The sequence below is a fragment of the Bison bison genome, unplaced genomic scaffold, assembly GCF_000754665.1.
Source record: "Bison bison bison isolate TAMUID 2011002044 unplaced genomic scaffold, Bison_UMD1.0 scf7180017864035, whole genome shotgun sequence".
Classification (NCBI taxonomy): domain Eukaryota; kingdom Metazoa; phylum Chordata; class Mammalia; order Artiodactyla; family Bovidae; genus Bison; species Bison bison.
Genome location: NW_011494607.1, coordinates 7,585,787 through 7,602,637, shown reverse-complemented (window position 1 = coordinate 7,602,637; position 16,851 = coordinate 7,585,787). Strand labels below are relative to the sequence as shown.

The 16,851-nt window shown below is 38.1% G+C and overlaps 1 protein-coding gene across 2 annotated transcripts in view; it reads left to right on the top strand.

Annotated features, from left to right (window-relative positions):
• The first annotated feature begins 260 nt into the window (after positions 1-260).
• CNR1 (cannabinoid receptor 1 (brain)) overlaps positions 261-16,851 on the top strand; it is a 29,706-nt gene continuing 13,115 nt past the window's right edge. For both annotated transcript variants that reach the window (XM_010834694.1, XM_010834695.1), the window contains exon 1: positions 261-406. The gene's annotated coding sequence lies outside the window, so the exon portion shown is untranslated. The remainder of the gene's footprint in view (positions 407-16,851) is intronic.

Genomic DNA, 16,851 nt, shown 5'->3' with positions numbered 1-16,851 from the left:
TCGCGAGCGCAGGGGGCGCCAGTCCCGATCACCGTCGCGGGCTGGCGCTGGAGGCAGGGGACGCCGGCGCACGGGCTGAGCGGACCGACTGACTTCCTGACCGACCGACGGAGGCACACCCCGCTCCACCCCACCCCTCCTCGCCCGCATCCCCGCGCCGGCGCCGCCTCCCTCTCGCTACTCCCTCGGCCACCCCTTCCTTCTCCACTTCTTTTCCGCCTCCGCCTCTTTCTCGGCTCCCGCGGCGCCAGTGCCTTCCCCCGGCCCGGGCGGGGCGCCTCGGTTCCCGGCAGAGCTCTCCGTAGAGTCAGGTGGGGGGACGTTTCGTTCAAGCAGAGAAGCAGCCCCTGCGCTGGGCGAGAGGTGGCGAGGGAGCTTCTCCCGCGAGGACCGGGGGATGCGAAGGGTAAGACCTGGTAGAGTTGCATTTGTAAATACTTCTTCCGCCTCCCGCCCCCTCGGGTGCTGACCAGTGTGGTTCCCAAGTGTCCTTCGTGGAGTTCTGATTCCGTGTGAGCGAATTGTGCACTGGTGTTTACTAAGCCGTAGAGCCCTAGCCTGTTAACTGTGGTCTGTGCTACTTCTGGAGGTTTCTACCATTTACTAGTTATTGAATGTGTGAGCACCTGGCTGTCTGTATGCACTGATGTCTGTTTGTGGAAAATGTGTAATTGTGCATGTTTGAAAAACGGGTGCTTGAGTTGGTGCTTAATGTCTCTAAACCCTATCAGCAGCTGAGTCTTCCTGAAGAAATACATCGATCTCTGCACCAAACCTAGAAGCTGTCCAAAGTCAGATTATTAAATGTCATATAAAGAAATGTATATCAAGTAATAAACTTTTACATATAAAAATATAGCTACAGGAACCACTTTTCTTTGAGGAAAAAGAAATTAGCATTTAACTGATAATTAAATTTGAATGGTGATGGAACCATTGAATTCAGAAGTAGCCATTACATGAAAAAAAGTTGATGTTGTCTGTTTAAAAGACATTTCTTGCCAAGGCTCACAATCACAAATGATCAGCTCCTGTGAATGAGAATGTGTTTGCTGTGACAGACGTGAGAAACTGTCATTTGGTCATTTGAAAGTTTAAAAGCATCATGCATATTTCTGATTTTAGTTTTCAGTTGAACAGATGAGAAAAAATTGAGTCACCTATTCGTTATTTTGTCTCGCATCTTTTTTATTTTCCTTCAGATAAGTGCTGCTCTTGGCTTTGTTGCTTTCTTCACGTATTAGCATCCTCAGGCATTTAATCCAATAAGAGATTAGAACAGATCTACTGGTTTTAAAGGTGTTGAAATATATCTCAGTGGGTTCCATAACTTCTTCTCATTTTTATTACCAAGTTAATATCTTTTGAACAATGAGGGAAATGCAATTTCTCTGGGGAAACTCAGTGGACACTGAGTATCAATGGGTGACCACTGCCATCAATCTATTTTGCAGAATCCTGAGAAGCTCAGAGTAACCAACCTTTAAGGTTCCCATAGGACTTTATCTGATTTAAAGTGTTGTTTTTCTAATCCCACCCTGCTGACAGTTTGCAGGAGAAGATACACTGATTGATTTTTTTCTCTGTCCTTTTTTCCCTGGTACTCGTTGCCCTCCTATGTTCTCTAACTCATTTAGGAGCAATGTTCTCAGAAAGGCTGTGTATAGTTTCTTAAGTGACACAGATTATTTTCTGATTACCTATACATGAATAGCATCCATGCATCTCCAGAATTTTAAACATTGCATACTGCAGGCAGTTACTGTAGGAGCAATAACAGTTACCACAGTTAGGCAAGACACTTGGATACGGTTTTTAAAAACTATTTTAGGTTATCAAGAGAACTTACTGTAAACGAACTCTTTTTATTCTAAAGATGTCTCCTACTCCAGGCAAGGAGCAGTCTTGGCTCAGGTAGGTATCAAGTGTTTGACCGGGAAAGTGTTAGTGTTCCTAAGCCTCTCTGGGGTAAAATAATGCCACAGTGGGATAATACTTGGTTCTGACCTTTCAGAAAGAAAATTACTATGCTTTCATACTCACGGTTAAAAGGCACATTATATTCATATCTCCTCTTTTAATAGACAGCATCAGTATACATGCATATTAAAAAGAATGTTATGCCCTGTCCCTTAAAAGAAGCTGTAAATGACATTATTCACTTTGGAGAGAGAAGATTCACCTTCCGGTGAAAAAAAGTCCCATCTTACATTGGAGTAGTGCTTGGCTTTGTTTGTTATCCACTGTTTTCTGTCTTTTTCTGTTACCCTTTTCCCAGTGGACCACGTGCCTCCTGTCTCGCCTGAGATTGTTCTTCTCTAATAAGCCTAGCTGCAGGATCACTGTGTTCTTTTTGGCATTTCAAAATGTTAAAATAGTGAAATTGTTAAATGTTACCAAGACGAAACTGCTGGGAATGAAATTCTCCAGAAGAACCACTATATTTGTGGCTTGTCATAGCCTCTTCCAAAAGAAAACTCCTTGAATCGGGTTACCTCTTTTCTCAAGAAAGCAGCAATCCCAGTGGTTGTGCTGATATGTGTTTAGTATGCAGTGTCAGCTTATTAAATTACTAAGGCAAAGCCTGAAAAACTCTTTCAAAACAATTGTGTGACATACTTCTTTGCTTTAACCCGGAACTAATATTCACCACCAGAAAATTTAGACAGGCTCCGAGGTTGTCTTGCCTATTAGGTGGAATTAGAATGGGAATACTCTGCTTATCAGAATAAACTATTAGGAAATGGAACTTCTCATAGCAGTTTTTAGTTCACCGGGCTTACCAAATGTTTCTTCCCAGAAAACAGTTGGCCTAATAAGGCAAAGAATTATTTCCCATAATTAGCTCTCCAGGAATGTTGCAAAAGAGAGTAATAAATCAAACTCGGAAATACCTAACAACACGTGATGAGTAAAACAAGATTTGGTTATAGCATCTTGAATTTGGTTAGGAAGATGGAGCCTGTCTGTTAGTTTGCTGCCTGTTATTCTTGGGGTAATGATGTTAGCTCCGTTGCGTGAAGCACATAGATGAGAGCTTTCATTCCTGCAAAAAGGGATGCTGTGTCACCACCGTGTAAGTCTGTCTCTTTTATTTTTGTATTCATCATCTTCTAATTGAACTAACAAATTAGAGTGAAGCCAGCCTTTGGGCTTAAATTATTTATAATTTTGCTTCTGACTCTGAAATCACCTGGACCCAACATTGTTTGAAAAACTATGCCAAGGCCAGGTTTCTATATTGCATATCTATATTTGAGGGGCCGCAAACTCTGCTGAGTTTTTTTTTTTTTTTTCCATGGATGAAGGCTGGTGGAAAAGTTAATGAGGAAATGAAAACCACTGGATATATTTTGCATTGGTAAAATTTTAGCCTCCTGTTTTCCCTCTGAGTCTCCAGCTCTTTCCTAATCCTGTTCTCATGATAATGTTAACTTTACAGTATAACCACATGAATCCTGTTTTTGAGGGATTGGAAGGTTCAGCATTTTGTAACTAAATTGCTCTTTAATGTTTTTATAACCATTTATCCACTAATCTATATTCTTAGGTTAGATTGGGTTAACCTCATAACATATTGCAGATCAACTTAGTTTTCTCCCAAATATTTTCTGGACTAAAAGAAACAATAAATATTATCCAGAGTATATGTAATGTCAAATTATAGATTGCAGAATTTAAGATGACAGCATGTATAAATATACCTGTATATGTGTATATGAACAAAATTTTTTCCTGGATGTATAATCACAACTAAATTAAAAATTGAGACATGTTGCCTTGATATATTTGAACATATGATTCAGATTTTAAATAAATTCTATGAATTTGGGGAAATGTCCAAATTCAAGGGAACTGTGCAGATGGACGTGGACAACTCAAGGCCAAAGGAAGTACCCACCTTGAATCAAAACAAGACTGTTCTTATTTTCCAGGAGAGTAGAAACCTATTCCAGTCTCCTATGTTCTAAGAATCTTATGAAGATGCCAGGATGGGCAGAACCACATTCAGTTATAGTTTTCTCGTAAACATTGACTGTTGTGTTTAACACAGTTTTCACTGGTTGTTTATTAATCTTGGAAAGAAAGTTCGGAGAAGATACACAAGGTTATTATGGGCTTCTTAGGTGACACTATGGTAAAGAACCTGCCTGCCAGTGCAGGAGACATAAGAGACATGGGCTCCATCCCTGGGTTGGGAAGATTCCCTGGAGGAGGGCATGGCAACCCACTGCAGTATTCTTGCCTGGAGAATCCCATGGACAGAGGAGCCTGGTGGGCTACAGTCCACAGGATCACAAAGAGTTGGACACAGTTGAGCACGCACATACACATACAAAATTATCACTGTGTCACAAGATGCATATTAATATAGTTATATTTCTTGGATAAAACACATTATAATGCTATTACAAGTAAGTTAAAACTTTGGGAAATTTGTGAGGAGAAAAGGGGAAGCCTCTTTTAGTGGTTTTCCAGTGCTTCTCTTGGTACTCCTCAAATGATTTGAGGTTAGATGAACTTCTATCTCAAACAGGCCTGCATGGATAATAGGTATGTCTATGACATACCAGTGATCAGAGGTCAAAGTTGCCTCAAGCAATCAGTGTGATTACCTCCAGTTCTTACCATAAAATATTTACTAAAAAGCTCTCCCGGGTTATATTTCTTTACTGAACAGGGTGCCTCATGGAAAATGAAGTACATTTCATTGTAACAGTTTTTCTAGGACAGTTGAGATGACAAATATATTCTTGATCTAATTTTCATGGCTGCTTTCCATATATTTGAAGTACTTTTCATATAGATGATTGGTGAACAACTTTGGAATCTCCTCTAATTTGAAAGTTTCACTAGGACAGGTTAATTTCATAATTTAGAGAGCATGGAATTCTGAGGTTCAGAGTTGCATTCATATGGGTTTTTGAGGAAAGAACTGTTTACTCCCCTAATCTGAGCAAACGGGTCTGGCAGAGTCATTGCAGTTGTACTGAAATACTATGAGTTCCGTTTTAGCCCCAGCTGGGGAAATGTTCACACCTGCACTTTAGGAAAGCTTTCAAAGTTTTGCTTTGCTTGTTTTATTTTGTTAGTGAACATGTGAGTTGAGACTGGTCAGATGGAAATTAGTGTTTTTGGTTTTTTGGCCGACTCATTGTTTTTTACCCCCTAGTGCTATTATTGCATTATAGTCTGTCCTTTCGAATAAGCCTCTCAAAGTAAATTTTGCATTTTTGAATGAAAGGATTTAAGTTCCTTTTTCTTCTAACACAGATGGAAAATAATTTTCCCCTAGGAGTATGATATTTTATTATCTAATGTCTTATTTTTCCACTCTGATTTGGATTTTTAATTGTTTAGAGTTTGGATTCGTTGAAAAGAAATTGGATACCTTTGGCATGATTCCTTACCATCATTATCAACTCTGAATAGCATTAAAAGTTTTCTTCACTTCAGGAGATAAAGTACAGCATAGTTTCCAAAATTCAGCAGTGTAATATCTATTTTTTTATTCCCACTCGCAAATTCTATGCTATTGCTTTTTAAAGAAAAGCAGAAGCGTTTTTCAAAGACGTGCCAGGCAATCTGTTGTGGGAGTTGAATATACTGGCAAATGCTTTCACAAACTGTGTATGTCAGTAGTATATTTAAATATAATTTTAAAAAATGTAATTAGGAAAGAATGTTTTTCAAAGTTTATGTTGACATGGGAGGGTTCCCCTCTTTCCTTTATCATTTGTTTATCCATTCTTTAGGCCATATATTTAGAGGAGATAATTGGAGTCAGTATGAGTTCTGTAAATTGAGTTAAAAGGAGTCTTACCTTTAAATTGGTGATAAATTCCAGTATGCTTAAAAAAATAAAACCAAATTTCCACTTTCACATATAGACATTTGAATGGGAAATTTTATAACCTTGATTTCTGTTGGTCTTCCCTGGTGACTCAGGTAGTAAAGAATCTGCCTGCAATGCAGGAGACCCCCAGGTTCGATCCTTGGGTTAGAAAGATCCCCTGGAGGAGGGCATAGCAACCCACTCCAGTGTTCTTGCCTGGAGAGTCCTACGGACAGAGGAGCCTGGTGGGCTAGAGTCTGTGGGGTCGCAAAGAGTCAGACACAACTGAGCGACTAATGCTAACTAACTCTATTGGTCAGGCGGCTAAAAAAAGGTGTTTTTAATATAGCAAGTGAACCAATATCATAGGTGGTATGCCTTTGTCACTCTTGTTTACTTCTAACTCAGTTATATTTAAATCAACTTGATTTATTCCTTTGTAAGGGAAGTTTATTTTAATACCACTGTGATCTGTGTATTTTGGTTTATTCCAGCATTACTTCTTAAACAGACCATATTTTCAGCTCATTTCAATGCATGGCTACCAGAATTTCCAAATGTTTTCTCTAGCTTTTGTACAAGTTGTGGGGAACAAGTGATATGCACATGAAGAAAAATGAAAAAAAGACTTGAAAAAGTTACACAACTTAACTCATAACCAAAGTAAGCAAATGATTGCCCAAAGAATTCTGTGTTTTTGCCTATGTGGGAATATGACTTTAGAAAATATACAACTACTTTTGAAAATTAGATCTAAGTTCATACACACCAGAAAAGGGGGAAATCTTTGAATGATTTTAGTCCTCGACTAAGGAAACTAATTATGAGTAATCTGTGATCCATTTTTATTGATGAAATAATTATAGAGGAAACAGTCTGCCCAGAGTCATATATTTAAGTGTTTGGGAATATATTTCCATGTATTTATAACTTGTAGGTATTTTTGAAAGATCTCTGCCAGCTATAAGCAGTGAAAATTGCATAATTACCGGGGTAGTTCTGTAAGATAATTTGCAATAGATTTGCATTAGTTGGGCCTGCTGCAAAATTTCCATTTTAGTTTGTCATTTTCTGGGTTCATCTCCTGTGATACATTATTTTATGGTTGGGGGGAAAGAAGGGCAAACAGAAATATTTCCAGCTTAAAAAGAAAATAAGCTGGAGTGTTACTTTTATTTTTTCCTGTTCTTTTATGCTCAGTAATCGTTGAGTTCCTTCACAATGGTGTTGAAAGACGTGGTTAGCGGTCCTCTCAAACTTTGCGTCAGTTCAGCTGGACACGACTGAGCGACTGAACTGAACTGAGGCGAAGTTTGATAGGACCGCTAACCACGTCTTTCAACACCATTGTGAAGGAACTCAACGATTACTGAGCATAAAAGAACAGGAAAAAATAAAAGTAACACTCTAGCTTATTTTCTTTTTAAGCTGGAAATATTTCTGTTTGCTCTTCTTTTCCCCCAAACCATAAAATAATGTATCACAGAGTAAATAGAATTAAGAAAAAATGGTATGCAGTTTTTAATTTATATCTGCAGCTGAATAAGTACGTGTTATGTCTTGAAGCCACTTTCCTTTGCTGGACAAAAGATCTAGCAAATAAGTTCCCTGAAAAAGTGCAGAGAAGCTTGGAGACTGAAAATCCTTGAGAGATTCTTCACTCCTTTCCCTCATTTTCAGGCTAGACTACATTGTTCTATTTCAATCAAATAGAAAAAGCTTGGTTTTAAAGATCTGTGGGAGGTTATTTTATATTATTTTATGCTTCCTTCGCAATCCATTTCAATGATCGAAAAACCTATACTCATAGAATATTCTTTCTTCCTATCTAACCTCGATACTTCTGAAAGGTTAGTTCTGTTTTCCTCCTTCATCTAATCTTTTTCACAGGTCTCCATCATCTTTAACAGTAGTTCTAAAACCTCAGACTGTCTTAGACTCTCCTGGAGGCCTTGTGAAGACACAAAAGTGCCCCAACTCAGAAACACAGAGTTTTTGATTCTGTAGGTCTGTTGTTTGACCTGCGACTACATTTCTCCCTAGTTCCCAGGTGATGCTGATGCTACTGGTTGAAGAGCATCCCTTCAGAGCCACTGACCTATAAAATTGTTTCCCAGGTTACTCAGTGGTAAAGAATCTGCCTGCCCATGTAGGAGATGAAGGAGACCCTGGGTCGGGAAGATACCCTGGACAAGGAAATGGCAACCCACTCCAGTATTCTTGCTTAGAAAAATCCCATGGACAGAGGAGCCTAGAGGGCTACAGTCCATAGCGTAGCAAAGAGTCAGACATGACTGAGTGACTGAGCTCGCATGTACAACTTATAAACTAACTAGGTGTGCACTTCCAGACCACATGTGATTTATCAGACTATTCTTCAAGATGTATGCTGAGATGTCCAGCCTGTGCTCAACTATCTTATTTCCCAGTTCTTTATCTTCATGTCATTTTTCTCAATGCTTTTAGTTCCTCAACTCTGTTCAAAATCATATAGCTGTATCACACAAACCTTAATTCAAAATCAAGTTCTTAAATAAGTATAATAGAACTACTTCATGGTTTCAATGGCATGAAAATTCTGACCTTTCATACAATTTGTTACATTTCCAAAACATATTTTTATATCGTTATTGAAACCAAGTTCTTCTAGTTCTGTTTGTACATTATAATTTGCATCTTGAAAGCATATTTTTTTCTGCTTATATCAAGTATTGCTCATACACACTGAAATTTTTGTTATTAAAGTAGGTGATTTTCAACTAAAGTAGGTGATCTGTAAGTACCTGGTTTTTAAAATCACGTTTAAATGGAACCCTGAACTTAACAATAAAAATGTTTAAAATTATTCCAGCAAGAAAATGATAGGAAGGAAATTGAGTTATTTAGAAAGCTACTGTATCCTTGATTTGTATGAGTATTTGAACAGATACTAACTTCTCTTGTGAAATATTCCATTTTAGCTTCTGTAAGAATAGAAAATAATTTTCCATTCTTTTTCATCACAGAGTTATGACCTGTGTTGGTGATTTCATAATTGAAAATTGGAAAGCCAAATGTTTCATAAAATAGAAATGAGTTGAGTTTGTTATTAGAATTGATTTTGGGCTCCCAAGATATTCCCTTCTTACTTTTAGCATCTCTTGGCATAAACATGTCATTTGTTTTCAGTATAACTACTTTCCTTTACTCATTCTTAATTACTTTCTTGAGGCAGAATTCCAAATACTTACAATTAATTTTTATCAGTATATTAAATTTTCTCAATGCCCTTTTGCCTCAGAAAAATAATTAGAAATTTTGTTTTTGTAGGCAATAGTAATAACCCATTTTAACCGTCTCTAACATGTTTTCTTATATATGTTTAAATTAATTCAGTTGTAAAACGCATAAAATGTTGTAGCAGAAGTTGCTCAACCAAAGCAAGAACTATATCCACTGAACAGAGTAACAAATTGATTCCTGAGGGCTTTTAAAAGCCACTCCATCTAGTGGCTGAATTTTCACATAACTTCTCTTGACAAGTTGTTTTGAAAATACACTTGCACATGGAGAAACCACTTGGGAAAAATCAGTGCATAATAGTATGCATTTGAGGAAAGGAAAAAGTCCATTATAATCATAGTTTTATATATTGTCTTTAAAGGTCTATCAACAGTGTATAATTAGAATTCATTCACAGTTGCGCATCTCAAAAAAATCTCCTTATACATCGTTTTTATGTGGCAAAACATTGAGGTTCATAATACACCAGGCTGAACAAGGATCAGAATAAAAAGTAAATACCTGACCTTTGTCCAGAACTTCTGCTCGCCATCAATATAACTTCTGTTTGAAACTGAGATCAAAGATCCTGGGATAAATAGTTGTTGATGTCTTCCATGTAACTTTTACATCTGGGCAGTTCTTTTCAGATGGATGTTTGTATAAGACCAAGGCTCAGGTTTACTTCCCTAATGATCAACGGACTTTATGCCAAAGAAAACTAGCCACAGTTAAAAGTCATTCTGCTAGGATAGTCCTGCTGTATTGCCAACATTGATTTAGTAAACAAGCATTCTAAATGCTTGTTTACTAAATGCCGGGCACAGGGCCATGCAGAGGATATTCAAGACCATATACTCCAAGTCCTTACTCTGCTCTCAAGGTGTTCATGATCTGAAGGGTTTAGACACAAGAAAGACTGCTATAGAATGATTCAGCATTGCCTATCATCTCTTCAGGAAGAAAACTTCAGAGCACATGTAGGAAGGGGATTTACCCCAGTCAGTACTGTTTGATGATGAAGTACCATCTGCCTGTTACATGTATTCATATCCTACTCACTACTGTCTTCTGTGGGAGGGGAAGAGCAGATGAATGGACCTTATTTGAAGGGTTTGTTGGAAGGGAAAATTGTTTCCCTTGTTTCCTTGACCCACATCCATTATCTAGGTGTGATACATGGATATATAATATCTGCAGTGTTCAGTAGGATTCCTAGGTGGCACTAGTGGTAAAGAACCCGCCGGCCAAGGCAGGAGACTTTAACAGATACAGGTTCAGTCCCTGGGTTGGGAAGATCCCCTGAGGAGGGCATGGCAACCCCCTCCAGTATTCTTGCCTGGAGAATCCCATGGACAGGCACAGCTGGCAGGCTTCAATTCATAGGGTTGCAAAGAGTTGGACACGACTAAAGTGACTCAGCATGTGCACACACACAGTGTTTAGCACAGAGCACATGCCCAATAAAACTTTACACAAAGCATGTAAAGGGCCTATAACTTTATATCCATCTGCCACCTTGCATATAACACAGCTCTGTGCCTGTGCCTTTGAGTGCCAGGAGTCAGTCGCATGCTCTCCCTGTTTGGAGACCTTCTGAGGATTTCTTCTGCCTAGATTCCAGGCGAGATCTTAAGAACTTGACCACAGAAAGGCAGTCTCTCTCTGGGCCTAAGAAAACCACTCTGCTCCCAGTGGAAAGTGGAGTGATTTCCACTGAGTCTGAATATCTCTGTATGGGCAATGGATGTTTCAAGCCTTTGTCAACTAACAACCATCATGTCTCGTTCAGACATGAAGAAAGTGCCCTCTCCATTCCTTGCAGGTGTTGTGGAAACTGTCATTACTGTCCACAGTCCTTATAATTGACTACTGAAAGAAAAAAAGGTCTGTATAAGTTTTTTTTTTTTTAATAATGGCAAAGACAAGTTAGATTTTATTTATTACTTGCCAACAGCCACTGCAAATAAGGTGCTAATCCAGGGCTGAGATTTATATAGTTAATTGTTATACTTTGTCCCTAAAACCCATGGGATAAAGATGATTTGCAAGTGCTGTGGGCAACTTTTTTACTGTCAGCAGATCTTTCTTTCTGATGTTAGTTGTTCATTTTGTAAAATTATTAAGTACTGTATTTATTACCTCCTTTCTCAAAGTTAGTTCTTTCCTTTTCCTTAGAAATGGAAAGAGGAATGTCTTATTAAATGGTTTCTGGACCTCAAAGTTGAGAGCAGAGGTGTTGACTTAGGCAGTCCTGGGTTGAAGTTCCAACTCCACCCTTTCTAGTAGGAAACCCTGGGCAAAAGCATTTCACTTCTCTAAGCCTCAGTTTTCTCATATGTAGAATGGGAATTGTAATAACACCTAATTTATGTGGATATTAAACAAAAATAGTACATAGCCTTAGCATGATGCCTGGCACATAATGTTTCTGATTGAAAAATATTTGGGAATTGGAATTTTCACTGTTGTGCATTTAATTACCCTAGTCACCTAATCACTTTGAGATTTGAGCCTGGGAAAACAAGACTTGATTTTTAGTTGGACTTCTTTAGTCCATGGATTCAAAGACAAGATACTTTTTCTGTTATTGAAAGATGAATGAATAAATGGAAAGGTGTGTTGCTCCATTGGATAACATGTTGCACATTTTAAGTTATTGCTATCCTTGACAATGACCTGTAAAGATAACCTGCCTGCTGGGTTCTGCATATTGCTTTTGGCCTTTATTGATCAAATCTCATAAGCCAGATGAAGACACTCTTATGGAGTATTTTGTATATGGACCATGGCTTCTATGAAATAAAAAAGCTGCAGATTCTATTTTAAGAGATGACTGCTTCAATTATCCTCTTTACAGCTTATATAGAAAAGATATCTCCCCCACCACCAGGCACCTCTCCCTCCACAAATGCAAAGGCACTTGGTAGGAGGAAACATCACAATATCAGAGAAAAATTAAATGATTAATGGAATTGGTTATAAAAGTCAGCAAATCTAAGGAATCTGTTCATTTGTATCATTAATTTGCTTTTGTGATAGGCTTTCCTTCTAGCGTTGTCACCTAATAGTGAGTGCTTAATTTGATGTTGTTTAAAGGCATCATTTCTTGAGCCCTAAAATTCTTTATGTTTTAATAAGACTTCAAAAGTTAAATAAGTAGGCATATGTAAAGGTTAAATTTGAGCTGAAATATAGCCTTATAAATATCCTAATGCTATTTAGTTCATATTAGTTGATATTTTTATGAAAAATCTAACACTCATATTGTTAGTAAGAATAGGCCAGAGAAAAGGGTGCATTTAATAACTTCTGCTGTATATTACAAAGTACAAGAAAAGCTAAAGCTATCAGAACCAACCGAGCATTACCAGCATAATGGAATTATCTTTTATATTAATATATGAGAAAGAGAACATTAACACAAGGAAGAAGAATTTGGTATTTTTGCCTGAATCATCAGGATAATTAAGTCAGTCTTTGGCTTTGCTGTGGAAGATGATGCAATAAGTAACAAAACTACTTTAATAATTCCAAAGCTCAACTGGTTGGGCAAGAGTGAGAAAAGACTCAATTGCCCATTTGACTGTAACAGAAACATCATTCATCTAGTTGTAATGTTGGCACATGAGATCTGCCGTGTATATGAAGGACGTGCCTTAGACATAATGCAGTTAAAATTTTCCCTACTAACTTTAGAGAAATACATGAGCAAGTTATTTTTCTGGATCAAATTAAGACAAACCAGACTTGTTCCCAGAAATGAATGGAACATAACAAATATATCCACTGGCACCTTCCTTCTCTTGAACCATTCACAATGATCTTTTATGAGGTTAGCCAAGCAGATGAAGAATTGGCCTAGAGCTCCTATATTTAATATCCTGAATGCCTATCAATCTAGACACGATGAACTTGGCATTGTTTCCTTAAAGCATTTACAAACTTAGAATCTAGAAAAGGAGCCTGGTGGGGTGATACAGTCTGTAACTACAGTGGGAGCAGCAGTGTTTCTGATGCTTTTAGAGGATTTTCTGCCTTCCTGGATATGACATCATGCAGGAATCTAATACTGTATAGTGCCTTCCTACCCACCCCCCAAGATGCTACAAGGATTTTGACTCCAGAATCAACAGTGACAAATACCTAAATGACTTAAGTATCATTCTAAAACAAAGAAGGTCCTCAGTGGGGCAATGAAGATTAAAATACTCTGTTATTAAATTATATTGATATAGAAAAGACTATTTTAAGTCTTGTTTTGAAGACTTACACCATGCTTATCCTAAGCAGAACATGGATATTTTATACCTTAATGGTTATAGAAGCAAAAATATGGACTCTGAATAGACTTTAAAAGAAATTCCGTGCTGCTAAACCCATGAAAATTTCTTGATGATACTATAGGCTGCTGGTTGATATATAAGTTTGGAGATGGTGGATAGAGAAGTGGGTGTGCATAGAGATGGAAAAAAAGAACAGGTGATATTATTCTAAAAAACTGAAATTTTTTAAAAATAATAAGATTCAATGTATTAAAGTATTTTTATTACTGTTATTATAAAGGACTTTCCAGATGGCTCAGCAGTAAAGAATCCACCTGCCAATGCAGGAGATGCTGGAGACACAAGTTCGATACCTGGATCCAGAAAATCCCCTGGAAGAGGAAATGGCAACCCACTCCAGTATTCTTGCCTGGAGAATCCCACGGACAGGGGACCTGGTGGGCTGCAGTCCATAGGGTCACAATGAGTTGGACACGACTGAGCAACTGCACATGTATGCATAAGGCATGACAGCCTAAATTAGAGTATGTTGCTTATTTTTTAAAAAAGCAAAATTCTAAGAAAATCACCTTAAATGTCATTCAGTCATTCTTTTAGTATAATAGTAATAAAAAACCAACTGCTTATTTAATAGGTGCATCTACGCATCTTGCTGAAAATTTGCAATTATGATTTTCCCAGTAGCAAACAAAAGCAAAATTAATGGTAGCTGCATCCCCCACAAAGCCTAAGCTATATTACTAATGAACTCTCAAAGAACACTCTCATTGCAAAAAAAAATAATCAGGTGGAAATTACTGTAATAATCCAAATGTAGAAATAAAGGAAAGAATTAGCAAAAATGCAGAGAACAGTCATATTGCCACAGTGCCATTAACTGTTAAAATAGCCTGAGCACAGTGGTATTTTGACATTACTAAGATTCTTGAACTGCACAAAATCCATGTATATTTTTAACTGCATTCTTTAATTATAAAGTTGGCTTACATTGGACAGAAATTACTCTATATTTCATAACCATGCCATGCCCTGCCTCTGATTTTAACAAGCTAGTTTGTTTTCATGAAAGTACTTGGTCACATTAAAATGGGAAATTGTGATCACATATGTGATGATCTTAATATAGAGTAAATCATAGGCATGCATGTTTTGCATTATTGAAATAAGGTCCATGATTCTTTGTCTTTACTGAGAAATCATTATAGCTCTTCCAAATGCTAACATTTTCATCCTTGAGGACATGCCAGTAGGCAGATTTACCTAGATGGGCTGGGATAGGAAAGAGTGATTGAGTAGGAGGTAGTCTTAATTACTGCTGGCAAAATGCCTTAATTGGTGCTTGTAAGAGGCTGGAAGACTTGAATATACTATAAAATGCAAAATGCCTTTATCCCAGTTATTGTTCATCCTTAGAAAAGAGTATAAAGTCCAAAGGCAGAAACTCTGGAGTCTGAGAAACATAGGTTCAGCTACAGATTCTTCACACCTGGGCAGTTTATTTAAAACATAAGGGCCTCTATTTCCTTATATGCAAAATAGGATTATAAATAAGCACCTGATAGAGTTGTTATGACAATTTATTGATAGAATATATGCGGAGTCTCAAATGCCTGGAGTATCTTAGACATTCAGTAAAGCTTCTGCCGCTCTCACCCATGTGTGTATCTTTTATTTGCTTTAAGTGCTGAGAGAAAACTAAAAATTGAATAAGCAGCCTATGAGCTAATTAAGCCAATGAATTATCTGGAAGTATAATTAATAATATATGGCAAAGAGTCATTATACTAAGTAATGATAACAATAATTAATATTTATTACAGGCTTAAATTTTGTGCCAGGCACTATGTTAAATACTTTACATGCACGTTTTCTTTCATTTAATTTTTAGAACAATTCTGTGATTGAGGCATCTTCCTCCACTTTCCTCTTCCACTTCCCACTTTACAGATGAAATAATGAGCCTTAGAAAGATTAACTACTTAACCAAATATAGCTCTGATACTAATCTTGGTTTGCTGCTGCTGCTGCCGCTAAGTCGATTCAGTCGTGTCCGACTCTGTGCGACCCCATAGACGGCAGCCCACCAGGCTCCCCCATCCCTGGGATTCTCCAGGCAAGAACACTGGAGTGGGTTGCCATTTCCTTCTCCAATGCATGAAAGTGAAAAGTGAGAGTGAAGTTGCTCAGTCGTGTCTGACTCTTAGAGACCCCGTGGACTGCAGCCCACCAAGCTCCTCTGTCCATGGGATTTTCCAGGCAAGAGTACTGGAGTGGTGTGCCATTGCTTGAATTGGGAGTTAGTAATATCTTGGTTTACTAACTCCTAATTCAATGTTCTCTTAATTACTAGTGCTTTGATTAGTTGGAATCAGTAGGGGAAAGCAGGCAGTTGATAGGTTAGGGAGATGACCTACCATAACAATTAAAAGCAACTCCAGACCTGTGATATCCAATATGACAGCCACTAGCCACATGTAGCTATTAAGCACTTGAAGTATGGTTAGTTCCACGTGTGTTAGTCACTCAGTTATGTCCAACTCTTTGTGACCCATGGACTGTAGCCCACCAGGATTCTCTGTCCATGGAATTCTTCAGGCAAGAATACTGGAGTGGGCTGCCATTTCCTTCTCCAGAGGATCTTCCAGACCCAGAGATGGAACCCGCGTCTCCTGCATTGCAGGCAGATTCTTTACTGTCTGAACCACCAGAGAAGTCTGAAGCTTCTTATTTAATGTGAGTTCCACATGTTGAAAGGAAAATATTTTGAATGCATTGGGTTAAATAAAATATACCATTAAGATTAATTTCACATTTTACCTTTTTATTTTTACCCTTGATCAGTTCAGTTCAGTCAGTTACTCAGTCTTGTCTGACTCTTTGTAACCTCATGGACTGCAGCACGCCAGGCCTCCCTATCCATCACCGACTCCCAGAGCTTACTCAACTCATGTCCATTGAGTCGGTGATGCCATCCAACCATCTCATCCTCTGTCGTCCCATTCTCTTCTCACCTTCAATCTTCCCCAGCATCAGGATCTTTTCTAATGAGTCAGTTCTTCACATCAGGTGGCCAAAGTATTAGAGTTTCAGTTTCAACATCAGTCCTTCCAATGAATATTCAGGACTGATTTCCTTTAGGATGGACTGGTTGGATCTCCTTGCAGTTCAAGGGACTCTCAAGAGTCTTCTCCAACACCACAGTTCAAAAGCATCAATTCTTTGGCACTCAGTTTTCTTCACAGTCCAACTCTACAATCCATACATGACCACTGGAAAAACCATAGCCTTGACTAGATGGACCTTTGTTGGCAAAGTAATGTCTCTGCTTTTCAATATGCTGTCTAGATTGGTCGTAACTTTTCTTCCAAGGAGCAAGCGTCTTTTAATTTCATGGCTGCAGTCACCATCTGCAGTGATTTTGGAGCCCCAAAAAAATAAAGTCTGACACTGTTTCCACTGTTTCCCATC